The sequence below is a fragment of the Vicia villosa genome, linkage group LG1, assembly GCF_029867415.1.
Source record: "Vicia villosa cultivar HV-30 ecotype Madison, WI linkage group LG1, Vvil1.0, whole genome shotgun sequence".
NCBI classification, from domain to species: Eukaryota; Viridiplantae; Streptophyta; class Magnoliopsida; order Fabales; family Fabaceae; genus Vicia; species Vicia villosa.
Window position 1 is genome coordinate 57989358 of NC_081180.1, and position 14186 is coordinate 58003543.

At 31.3% G+C, this 14186-nt stretch overlaps 2 long non-coding RNA genes across 2 annotated transcripts; one reads left to right on the forward strand and one right to left on the reverse strand.

The window, feature by feature from the left end:
- Positions 1–7820: 7820 nt before the first annotated feature.
- LOC131607029 (uncharacterized) lies at positions 7821–11206 on the reverse strand. Its single transcript, XR_009285174.1, has 8 exons — positions 11004–11206; positions 10785–10896; positions 10167–10365; positions 9999–10061; positions 9839–9903; positions 8362–9745; positions 8183–8244; positions 7821–7996 (listed from the first exon to the last, which is right to left on the reverse strand). It is a non-coding gene; the product is annotated as an uncharacterized LOC131607029 (long non-coding RNA).
- Positions 11207–12437: 1231 nt separating this feature from the next.
- On the forward strand, positions 12438–13197 carry LOC131607036 (uncharacterized). Its single transcript, XR_009285179.1, has 2 exons — positions 12438–12615; positions 12712–13197. It is a non-coding gene; the product is annotated as an uncharacterized LOC131607036 (long non-coding RNA).
- The last annotated feature ends 989 nt before the right edge of the window (positions 13198–14186 follow it).

Sequence of the window (14186 nt, forward strand, 5' to 3'; positions counted from 1 at the left end):
TTTTCAGCAATCATTGTTTTCTCAAGTTTCTTGTATCCCTCACGAGACAATCTATGGGGGTATTAGTTTTTAGCCTTGTTCAGCTTTCCTACTTCACTTTTAACATGGTTTAAACATAGGAAAAATATTAACATCCATGGTTGTATCTATAAATTATCAGAAAATACAACTGGTACTAACCTTTAACTTCTCAGAACTACGAGACTTCTTAAACTTTTTCCAAACCTTCTTGTTAAGAAAAGGATATTTCACCCACAAGAGGTCAATATTAGGCTTAGGCTTCGTAATATAGTCACTCGTGAGCCGTGACTTAAAACTCTTCCAAGTCGTACCAGCATAACTGATCCACTTTTTTTCAACTTCGAATCATCACTAAACTCAAATGTCAACTACACATTTATATCAATGAGTATGTATTAGTGTTTATATAAAGTGATATTGAATCAATGAATATTAAAATTAATACTTGAACGTCAGTCCATATGCTTTTTTTCACATCATCTGTTAGATCTTTCAAATCATCTAACAATATGTTGACTTTGCTACATCCAAGGAATGCAACATAGCTCTTAAAAAGCCAAGAATAAAGACCATCAAGAATCGTAAAAACGACACTAAACTCGACCAGAAGTCTGACACCCGACTTGCGGAGTTTTGTTAATTTAGTAATCATTATGGCACCTCTTTGTTTTTTCCCGTTCTCCACCTACAGATTGAGAATCATTTGTACTGGTTTCATTTGTATGTAGCTTCATCGCTACTAGATGAAGAGGAGTCCATCTATCAAGACATAAAACAATCAACATCAAGACCAAAACATCATTCATAATAGCATCATTAACACAGTGGCATCGTCAACAACAATGACATCAACAACAAAAAATACATAAGCAACAATGGAAATTGATGGTATTGTAGATGCATGGGGGAAAACGTTTATGTATTGGAAATTGATGAATAAGTAAAAAAATGTTGTCTGATTCTTTGAGTTCCTCCTCGACAGCTAAACTGAAGGCTAGCCAACAATGAAGAGCACTATGTCGGGCTCCTTCCTCGACGGTACGAAAGCACTGAAGTTGGTTGAAAATGGTGTTGTTTCTTCAAGTTTCAAGATGGTGTTGTACGTTTCGTTAGGGTTAGAATTGTTTTTGTTTGGTTAGGGTTGTAAATGGTGTTGTTTCGTCTGGGGTTGCAATGACGTTGTTTCGTGATGAAAATGAAAATATGGAACTGGAGAGACAAGTTAGCTAGCTATGTTTCCTTAAAGTGAATAAATCATATCACCATGGTTCTTTATTAAAACTGTTGTAATATATGATGAAATTTTATAATAAAAAAAGCTTCAGATTTTAAGCATTTAAAAAATAATGAAAAATATATTAAAATGATGTTTTAAACAATAGTGGTGATATAAGATTTACATCGTGATATTTTTAAAAAAAGCGTCAGGTTTTAAGTAACTAAAAATTAAAAAATAGAAAATATATCACAATAGTTAAATTAAAGAATCGTAGTGATATCACTTTTGTTTTTTAAATAAAATGAAAGGCGCAGGTAAAATACTGAAGAAATCATGAATTAGCAGGCACTGAGAATCAAACTCATGAAACGTATAAGATATCACTAGCTGGTTTGTCTAAATATGCATCTCTGAATTTGCTTTGAACTCTTTTCGAAGATGCATCTCCAGATTTGACTCAATCAAAAATTTGGCTGCTTTTATGAAAGTTCTTGATTTTTCCTGACATGTTGTTTTTCTCTGTCTGTTTGTAACGCATGTGCAATGGCTAAAAACAACACTGTTAAAATTAGACTCGGGCGTGTATCCCAAACTGCGTCGGTACGATGTGAGAGGGCAGCAGTCAGGACCATGATGCCACGAGTTGATGATAACTCGTTTGATGGTTCACAACATCGAGGTTCCCAATAGTCTGATTTTTGTAGTCGCGCATCTCTCATGCATCTACTTCACGGGGCCACGATGATGCAGCAGAACTTGAAGTTCTTGAAGCCCCTGAAGCTTAGGAGGAAGCTGTTCTTGATGCCTATTTAGAGAGTTACCCAAGAGACCTATTTGACACCTTCTTACTTCATATGTATACAGACCATGTTGCTAGGCATGTCTGGCAAGGAGAAGTATGTTTATTTTCTTTTGCAATAATATGTTTTCAACTGATTAAATTGAAATTGATGGTGATATTTTCTTTTTACATGATCGTACGTGTTTGAAATCTATAAACCACGGAAGGAAGATATTGGAGTTGCCACAACCCATTGCTGTTTCATTGATCCGTATATGGAGAATAGTGCGGTCGAGCCATTCAAAGTGTATTTTGACCGTCATAATACCATATGAAGTTTTCTTCTACCCATATGAGGGTCATCGCGAGACGCGTCAACGTCATTTACTAATACTTTGGATGGTTGGCATGTGGGTCATCTCTTATGTATCCTTATTTTTTCGGGTGAGTGATGTGTCATTTTGGCAGATTATTCTGAGACCTCCCTATGAGTCTGCTCCTCCCGGTGTCCTCCACAGAGATCTTGGTGCGATACTGGGTGATTTCGAGAGTCACTTGGTACCAGAGAAGTATCGCATGGTACTAGCTGTCGTACTCTAATTTTGTCCAGGCATTTTCATTTCATCGGATCATATTTGTATTTTGTCAAATTCTTCACACTTTGCATTTTACCTCATTTTGCATTTTTTTAAAATATATAGTTTCTCATTCTTTTGATTGTGAAGAATTTGCCAAAATGCCAACATGATAAGATGAAATGAAAATGTTCAAACAAAATTAGAGTATGACACCAGCTCTTGTACGTTGAGCTTATGCTGACGGCTATATGACATGGTTCTATAGGATGTCACACCCTATCATGATACCAAACGCTCTTGGAAGACCACCTAGGCCAACTAATCAGGAGGTACTTGAGGCTAGAGATGACCACACCGAAAGTGTGTCAGCGGTCTGTCAGCGTATTGTGGAGATGGATAGTGGAGGCATAGAGGCAGAACTCTTTGAGGATGACAATCACCAATAGGCACTCGTTGAGAACATGATTGCCGAGTTACAGAATGCGTGCAATACATGCGGAAGAGGAGATAGAGGATTAGACATACCCTGTAGTTTATGTTTGGATGTATTATTTTTTTTGTATTTTTGGACAAATTTTATGTATGGTCTTAACTTGTTAGATTAATGTATGACTTTTTTCTTTCATTTAACTTTAATATAACTTGATTTTACTTTAATATAAGTTGGCTTTAAGAAATTACAATGTTAGGACAATGGTGTTGCTTTGAAATGATTCAAGGGAGTTTCTAGAAATGCATCTCCGAAATAATCCTCCCCTTGCAATTAAAACGCTTGCAATACTTTTTAAAGGACTTTAGAGAATATTTCGGAGATGCATCTCCGAACCATATTTTTGTTCTAAATAGGGTGGATCTCATAATAGTGTATTTTTGTGTAATTTAGATGCGTCCAAAGATACATATCTAAACGCTTGAAGGACATTATTGAATTCTCATAAGTGTGAGATGCATACATAAGAGTGAAAAGAATATTCCTTTATCTATGGATAAGGTTTTAATACGAGTCTGTCTTATCAGACATGCACTTAGCACTTTATTCATATTTTTGTATCGAACTAAAGTTTTAGGTCTATGCTCTATAACTTATTTATTTCTCTATGTTTTATTTTATTTTTTTTTGAATTTTGCAAACGTGAATATTAACTAGATTTATTTGCAATTTTTAGTTTTTAAAAATACAAAGCCAACAAGTCCAAGGTACTGTTTTCATTTTTTATAGAATAGTTCAAAAAATTTAGATCCACGCTCTTATGTCTCATCTGTAACTTGTTTTGCTCTCTTCCTATTTTGCAAGACAACTTAGACAAGTATGTGCCTTTGCCGCCTCCTACATATAGGTGCTTATTTGACATAATAGTGTATATTTAAGGCATGCAATAATCGTGAAAATAAAGTCTCCATAGTTATAGCCAGAGAATCTATAGGTTACCAGAATAGTCATAGGAGTTGTGGTCTTGAGGAAGATAACTCAGAAAAAAAATAATAAAGGTTGCATTAAAAGCTAAAGAAAAAAGAAACACATAAAAGTTGTTCACTACTTTTTATTTATTGAGAAATACTCTACTTTAGAATGAGTTAGTATTATTATGCAAAACATACACTGATATCCAAAATTTAGTTCCTTTATTTTCATGTGGAACACCATATCTACATTGATAAATTAATTTTTAAAAAAACACTGATAAAGGTTGATGTTTTATTTCTTTTCCTCATCCAATCTTTATTTTGATGCTACAACATTCCTCTAACTTCAGCTATAAATCTATTTTATCTGCCCCTTGTTGCATGCGAAAGGTCGAAGCAATTAGTTCTTCACTTTCAGGGAACAAATACATAGCAAATCATCGCTTTCATCACTAACTATCACACGATTATTTTTGTAGTATTTGCATTAAAGAAACACTTCTTCTCTTTCTATAGACATTCTTTAAAGTTGTTTTTGTACGAATTTTAAAAAGTAATTTCAATAACCATAATAATTTTGAAATATCTCTTAAAATCTTAAGTGACTAATAAAGAAAATATATTTCAAAATTGCAATCAAAATTGTAAAGCAATTTAGAAAACTAATAGAAGACATCAGAACTACATGTAAACCGATGGACGGAGGTAATACAATTTCAATATTTTTTTACTATACTTTATTATTGAAATTTAATTTATATTTTATTTTATTTTTGTATTGAATAAATATTTTATTAAGTCGACTCTCACGGGAATTTTATTATGTTTCAAGTGAGATTCAAAAAGTTGACCTCTCTATCATTTTACTTTTTTAATTTTCACATCTCAACCACCAAATCACCTTTAGATCTAAGTGGATAATGACATCTATTTGGCCATTCCTATACATCTATCTAAAACTCATATACAAGTCTCAAAGAGCACAACAATTGACATCTCCTTGTTAACTATTGAATATTAACCATTATTGTAAATTATAAATATATAGGGAAGTTTCATAAATTTGAGAATATCTCACAATGTGAAAGTAAATTAGAATAAATTAATTAAAATTATAAAGCAATATATATTATTTTAATTTATTAATGTAACTCTTGTTTAGTTCAAAGAGCCCATAACACTAAAATTTGAAACAACATACGGAAAAGATTGATATTGAGAGTTTAAACTGAGATTCAAACACATCAATTATTTAAACAATTTTCTTTTAAGATGAAGTTTATGAATCCTTTTAACATTTGAGAGATCATCACATGATATTAACGTGAAACTTATACGTGTGCGTGTGTATGGTCTTGTGGTGTAAGTTTAGGTCTTGAAGGTGTGCTCCCCTTGGTCTCAGGTTCAAATCCTGTTAGGTCAACGTCGTGTATGATGGTGTTAGGGTGTTTTTAGTGATAAGAGAGGTCAACTCACGCGAATTTTGTGAGAAAGAGACGTAAAACATGAAGTCATTGTACCATATACACCACAATATAATGGCATAACACAAATAAATAATAGGCAAAATACTCATTTTTGTCCCTTAATAATACCTTTAGGTGTAAATCGATCCCTTAATTTTTTTCGTGCCACTTTGGTTCCTTAACTTCTAAAATGTTTCATTTTAGTCTTTATTGTCTAATTAGAGACAGATTTAGCGACCGATTTTAAAGTTTTTTCGTCGCTAATTAGATAAAGGATTAAAATGAAATATTTTGAAAGTTAAGGGACTAAGGTGACAAAAAAAAGTTAATGGACCAATTTGAACCTAAAGATATAGTTATAGGACTATTAAAATATCCAAGAATTGAACCAACTCTCTGAATAGAATTGAACTTAAGTTAAAATAATTGAACGGTTATATTTAGTTAGTGAACCAAACTATAATGCACAAACAGTTCTATAATCAAATTAAACTGAAACTGAATCCAAACTTAATTAAAATTGAAATTGAAAAAATACTTAAAAACAAGTTATTTTTTTATAAAAAAAATTGAAAAATAACTTAATAGTTCGATTTTTTAATAAACAGTTCAGTTTAGGAAATATTGCCTTCTAACGGTTCGGAATTTTGAAATGGTATACCAAACCAATAATTTTAGTTCGGTTCAATTATTAGTACATTGAAACAGTTCAGTTCGAGTCAATATTTACTATAGTTTAATTCAGTTCGGTTCAGTTTTCTCAGAAAGTACAACCCATACCATTGGTCAAGTTATAAATAATCGCATTCTTCTTCCTTTTTATATTATCAATTTTAATTTATTCAAACAATAATTACTTAAATTTACAATAATTAATTACAAACACAAAGAAAATCACACATACTAAGGATTTAATTACTATATACTATTATCGAGGTGTAAAACTTTAATACACATCAAAAACATTGATTTGACCCGATTTAAGCGGTAAAATTCCTCTTTAGAACTTCAATCATGCTTCAAGATTTGGGTACTACTATTACAGTCCTCCTTTTCCGCAAAAGGAATAAGATTGAGTTGCACAACGGAATCATCTTCGGGGCCATCTCTCGTTTCAATGTACATACAACAACAGAACTCTAAGGAAGCAAAAAAGGTAGCTGCGACACTTTGACATAGCCACGCTGCCACTCCAACACCGTCATGCTTTTTGCATGTGCTTATTCTTCTACCTTTGGAAAAGCATGTCTTGGTGCAACTCATCTTAGACCAAGGAATTTTAGCGAGGTTGATTGATTGAACTATGAGGTTATAGTTATTTGATTAATTTTCTGTTTGTAGTAAGTAGTGACTAATAAGATTCTTAAGACCTAATCCACAAGTTTAGAATGAATGAGTATCGATGCTGGAAGTTTAAAGGGGTTTGAAAAATAAAATTCTTTGCTTTGTCTCTAGTTTTGGGCATGGAAAAGATGCTAATTATTGGCTCAATTTTGAAAAAAGAAAGATAATCATGTTTTATTAATAATCAATTATCCTATACATGTTTGAAACGTACTGCACAGTTGATAGCACCAAGCCACCAACTATAATTAATTAAGGATTTAATATGGAGGTTTTGTCTCTGTTTATGTTACTTAGCTAAAAACCAAACTACAGTTCTATTTTCTTTTAAGAAATGTTTTATGACGTATTTATTAAGGATTTATGTATATGTAGAATCGATACTATATTAACTAAATTGTTTTATGCTAAAGGATTTAATAATGTATATATATTTTTAAGAAATGAGTATATCTATTTTGGTCCTTCATCAAAACTAAATAATTCAAATTAATCTCTTATAAAAAAAACTAGTGTGATACCCGTGCGTTCGCACGGGTACCCTTCGTTTTCGCGCATTTGAATTGAGGAAAATAAAAACTATTAGTAAAAAACTAAATTTTGTTTAAAATGGGTAAAATTATAAAAATATTAATATTAAAAAAATTGAATATTGAAATATATAAGAAAATAGATGTTCTATACATAGTGAATACATTGATTTACATTGTATATTTAATAAATTGTTTTTTTAATTACTAAAAAGTTGGTGAAGTGTTTATTTAATCATCAACAATTGCTTTTTAATTACAAACTAATTTGAATCAGCAATGCAAACAAATTTATCTCCCTCTTACACACAAATAAAACAAATATTAGTTTTGTTTATTTTCATAAACTTTAAGTTCCAACTAAAAATACATGTACTTCCATAGATGTAAGACACAAAATTATATTATTTATGCAGTGACATGCTACATGGAAATTTTTGTCACTTCCTAGTTATAAAAAAAAAACTTTAGGCACCTAAAAGCAACAAACATGAATAACTTGTTTACTATAGAATTTAGATCCCAAGTCTCATTTCCAATTTAAAATTTCCATAATTGAGCTCAATTTGCACGTTTCTCACAGATCTATTCATAAACCTTTTCTATCTCTCAATTACTTTGGTTGCTCCAAATTGAAACAAAGATTGCAGATTCTACACAAAAGTAATGATCAAAGAAAACAAATCAATCACATATTTATTTAAATTAATTTCATTTGCTAAACATTATTAAGGTTAAAGAATATATCCATGTGTATAAATATATACATCTGCATGCACAAAATGAATAATAGAATCCCCAGCTAGTAAAGAATTTGCAGAGATAACTGAATCCCGTACCAATTGTTTCAGCTTCAACTTTCCTGATCCACATCGTGTGATGATCCTTTTCATCCAAATAGCTAAAGCAGAAATAAAAGGACAGTCGCGTAAGTTAGGAAAATGAAAACTGAGTCCAGCAGTGTCCTTTTAAGTCTTGTGAAAATGTGAGAAGTTAGATCCTAAGGAAAAATGCTTACACGAAACATATGATCCAAATAGAAGGCGGAGTTTCAGCATTCTCATTGCGGGTTTCACGTGTTGCCCGTGCAAATCAATAGTTATCACATTTTCTATACCCTTGCTATAGAAAGATATGCCACATGTCTTCCAACATTCTTATTGCTGGTTTCATCTGCTGGTTGTGTCAAAATAATGTACCTAATCAGATAGATCTGCCGCATATCCTCGATCTCCATTAGTATATATATCATGATTAATATTGATCAGAAGAATATTAAGCTAATGTAGAAAACTTGTTGATCAGCGTCATTATAACACATCAGTAGGATTATAGAAAAATGTAGAAAACATATTGATGAGCATGATTATAATTGAACAAAAGGATTTAAAAAAATGTAGTGATCTGCGAGACGAAAAGTATGGTTTGATAAGAAAATGTCAAAAACTATTTTGAGAACAAATACAAAATCAATAGACTAAGAAAAAAACAAAGCAATAAATAGAAGTTTGACAGCAATTTGTCATGAGTAACTTGAGATGTTGAAGAAGTTTGTGACCAGACATTGGATTATGCGCTCATTAGTTGACTCGAACTCAAAACCAATGAGTCACGCGACATCCTAAACCATAAATAGAAATATGCTTACATGTCCATTGAACACAACGTCAATACCGTATTTATATAGTAAATCTTCCATTTTGACTCTCATACATTCTGCTTCTCTATAATGTGCTTAGATGTAGGCTGTAGCAAGACATAACATAATAACCATGGGACACAAGAGAAGAGACAGAGCGAAGACGAAGTGAAACCTTGTTAGCAAGTCAGGGTCAACATCTTGCCATTTCACCTCTTCAATAATTTCCAAAATATGCTTCATCCTCTTCTTAAGCTCTTTCGATTCAAGAATATGCATCTCAGCACTAAAAAATGTGCCAAGCAACTGAAAAGTGCAATAGTTAAATTGAAGTCCTAAACTAATTAAACAAAATTCTTTAAATTTAAAGATATCAAAAGAGATATATAGAAATGTAACCTTAGTTTGTCTTAAAACACCTAAAAAGAGATTAAACATTCATTTGGGAGAATTCAATAAATACCAAAAGTCAGAACACAATAGTAGTAATAGTCACAATTTGAACTACCAAGAAACCGCCGGAATTTTTTGAACCGAACATGATCCAAAGCCAAAACCTATACCACAAAACCAAATGAAGACTATTTGCAGTAGCATAACTAACCGACTTTGCACCGAATATCACCTTTGCCACAGTTTTTGAACAACTTCTCTTTTCCAAACTTGACCAAGCCAAACATAGAGAAATAAAATCCATGAGAACTCTCAGATCTAAATTAAGCCACAGGAGATTTGTACAACTCCTCTACCATCTTCCTGTATTCTGTAGAAGTAAACAAAAACATAACAAAATTACTTAAAAGATCAAAAGATATATTATACAAATCATCTGCAAAATATTAAGATGCTTATATACCTTCTTGATTGCGCCAAAGCTGCGCTGCTTGTGGATTTAGCAGAGAGCTAATGTTTGGCTCTAAACTATGGAAGAATAAACAAATATTTAACAAACAGGGAAGACAGAGATTAAATAAAATAATAGCTTCTCTTAGAACTAATTCAGCTTTCAAAGTTACCTCCTAGTAGGCTTTGAATAGATATAAGAATCATTCTTACATCATAAGCAGATGACCATTTATCTTGTAAATCAGAACAAAATGATTTATCATTATTACATGTGATAACATCAATATACAATAGCTGAATTGAAAAAAGATAAAACACACAATCATATGGTTTATTACCTGAAGAATATCTAGGCATATATTGCCATGCATATCTACATTGGGGTGGAAGTAGGTGGTGTCAAATTTGACCTTTGGTGTTATATTTGTATGTACCAATTTAAACAACCAACAATTTCATATATAACCATAGGAAAATGATCTTTCCCTCCTTATTTCTAGAAGATGAGATAATACCAAATCCATAATAAGCATGAACCTGTTTATCACATAATATATACCAAAATTCAGTAAAGGAAATATCAATTTAAATTACAAGATTGAAGAACTCCAATTGAAACTAATGATAAAACCAGTCATCCAAAGACACAAAGACACACTTTTGATGACTAAATTTACATTAGAATCACTTGAAATACAAATGTAAGAATTTCTTAGATATTAAAAAGGTTTCATTTTTCAATAACCATTTTTCAATAATCATAAGAATATCACTAAAAAAGAGGACACATGACACATATATTGGGTATTCAAATTAAGTATGGCTGGAAACATGAAGAATTTTCCGACAGGCATAGAGTTCTTGAGTCATTGCAAAAATAAAAAAAGGGATTAAAACTCAAATCTCAATTTAATAAGAAGAAAAGTAATATGAAACTGAATACAAAAACTCCATACCCATTATTGAAAACGATGCTACCGCCACCAAATCCAGCCATCAAATCATCAAAATCAGACGATTTATTCATCGAACTTCTACTCCCCGTCGCATGCAATCCACCAATCTTACCTAACAAATCATCAACACCAACACTTTTTTCATTCCCTCCACCGAAAAAAATGAAAAAAATGAAAACCTAATAATGTCAGTGCCAAAAATTTGTTAAAAATACTTACATGTTTATCAAACACAATCGTTAGGGTTAGGGATTTGCCATCTTGAAGTGCAAAAAGAGTTTAGAGATTTGAACTATTGAAGGTTAGGGTTTCATTCCCAACTTCAGTTTCGCTTTGTCAATTTTCGTGAAAGAAGAAGGAAAAAGAAGAAGAAGATGAGGAGGAAGAGGAAGAAGAAGAATGAAATAGTTCGTGAAAGAGAAAGAGAGAAATTAAGAGAGAGAATGAGAGAAAGGACAAGAGAGAAAGAAGAATTTAATATTTGAAATTAAGATAATGACATACAGCTAATATTATTTTTTTGGAATAAATTAAAAGAAGACATTTTTTGTCCCCAAAATAATAATTTAGACTAAGATAACAAAAGGGTATTTTAGTGAAATTCAGAACAGTTTTTTTTCTTATATTATAGATTAATTTAGTTTTTTATAAATTTAATTCAATTATATTAGTTCTTATGTTAATATTATTTATATAATTTTTTTTTTAAATTGTAATTGGCCTGTCATGTTAAATTTTATTTCTTATTTTTCATTTTTTGAATATTAGTATTTTTGAGGTTAAAAAGCTTTGTTATAAGAAAAAAATCTTTGTATTTGTTAAACAAAAATAAGGGTGTTTTGACAAAGTTCAAAACTTTTGGGAGGTAGGAGGGTTAGTAAAATATGATTTTGTAGTTATTAATTATTTGAGATTTTATTCGGACACTTGTCTGGTTACGTACAATTGAAAAGTTTTTATCATAATATTTTAGCGATTTATTACGTTTTTGAAATATTGTGTGTTTCTTGAATTTTTAAATTTTAATGAATTTTTGAAGAATTTCACAATTTTTGGCGATCAATAAGTTTTTATCAGAGTTTTAAAAAAATCCTATAAATTTTTATCGGATATTTTAAATATACTACTAGATTTTATAAAATCCTATAAATTTTTATCGGATTTTTCAAAAAATATGAGATTTTACCTTCTTTTTTTAAGTTTGAGTTTCTTTTAGATTTTTAAAAAATAATGAGTTTTTATTTGATTATTCAAAAAACTACAAGTCTTTATCAGATTTTTCAAAATACATAACTGAATCAAAAAAAAAAATATAAAATTTTTAAAATACACTACCAAATTTTTTTTAAAACTATTTGTTTTTACTGGATAAAATGAATTCCAATTATTTTTTACCTAGTATAATTTTTTAAATAATTCAAAAAAATCCTAAAACATACCAAAATTTTAAAATATGCTATCGGATTTTTTTATTCATACTTGTATTTTTTTAAAATTGTACTACCAAATTTTTGTTCGCTCTTTTTTATCAAGATTATTTTCAAAATATGAAAATACCTAGGGTGTTAGGTCAAATATTTCGGGTGTCAGTATAAAATATCCAATTATTCATTTAGAGGGCTTTGATGCTAATTTTTCTATGGGCCCTGGTATCCAACAATTGCGGGCGGGTTTTCGGCTGATTGTCCCTCCTCTATCGCGAGAGAACAGCCGTAGCATCTGTTAGGTGAAACACCAGAATTTCAAAGTGCATACCAAAATTACATTTCAAAATGTTCGGATTTGGCCGAAGAAAGTTTCTCTCCTTTCCACTGGTTATTGGTGCAGCCATGTAAGTTTCATTCATCTCTTTCCCAATCTTCAATTTGTAAAATTGTGTTTTAAAATTTTCAATTAGCATGATCTTGATTTTGTTTGGACTATCCAGTATTGGTGTTGTTTCTGGTAAATCAATATTTGGACCTCCACTTGATGAGTACTGGAAAAAGAAGCGTCAGGAAGAAGAAGCGGCTGCCGCCGCTGCTACTGCTACGGTTAAAGAAAATGACTCAAACCTAACATTGCTTGTTGAAGAGGATTGAACTCTTATAGAGGTTACAGTTATACTTCACATTATGAATTCTTTTTTGTTTTGTTTTGTTTTCTTCACATTACTTTTATATAGGACTTGATTTATTGAAAAGTAAATGTATTATAGCTCTTGTTAACTACCATTTACCAAATTATTACTAGCAATAATCTATGTTATTAAAATCAGCTGTTATCTCGGCACAGAACAGCAATAATGAGATTGAATTCGGAATGACGCCGCATTCGGCCGTGTCAGCAGTTTAAGATATTACCCTTAAATGTTTAAGGATAGCAAGGTTATTTATTGAATTTTATTGGATTTGCAAGTATGTTTTGCTTAATATTTATGACTTTTATTTCTACTAAATATGAATACTTCAGGAATTTTGATTAATTTATTTTAGCTTTTAATTATTAGTGCTCGCGTCACTAAAATATTGGTCTTTCCGCTTACCGCTTCATTTTTGGATATGGCTGTGCCGCGATGCTATCCGAGATTGATAACATAGACAATAATATTATTGCACTTGAGATCAATGTAAAATTATGCTACAATGCAATAAAGTAGTATGTTTTCTTCACTTTGTGAGAGAAATGTATTTTAGCTGATAAAAGTGCAACCCATATCTACTACTGGTTGAATATGAAGTTTGTTGTGAGTGGCGTTAAACATAGTAGCTTTATCGTCCTCCAGGTTTGTTCAAGCCTGTTATTGAATATTATTCTTCTAGTTCTAGTTGTTTCTTTTTGTGTTCCTCTACAAAAAGGAAAAAAAATCGACATTATAGTATATCAGATTTTCCAAATAAATATCAAACAAGGGTATGAAGGAAACTATATCCGGTATATAAAGTGTTGCAAGCAATTCAGAATGTCTGATATGAAACATTCCACTTCAAATAATGATGAAAGAATAATGGAATGCCGAGGGTGGCCCCAAATTTTATGCATGTATCATATTAGTTGCATAGGGAGATGAAGTTATAAGGTTTAAGTTCACCTTGTTGTAAAATGTCAAAATTTATCAGCACATGTTGATAGCATGTTATATGCAATGCAGTAAGATGGCATTTGGCAGAAACCACACACGAGCTCATTTCAATTTAGGGAAGTGTGGAATAGTAAATTAGGGTGGCCTGCCAAAAGTCTGCCATATAAACACAGCTTTGTGGCCTATGGAAAAAGGATGGTAGATAAATGGGTGTTGTGGCCTATGGTGAATGGCACAAAATCTGAGGCCATAATGCCATGACACTGCTAAGGCGGGAAGTTGACAACATTGCGCAGCACCATGTTGCAATGCTTTGAACCTCTGCACACTAGGGAGAATTT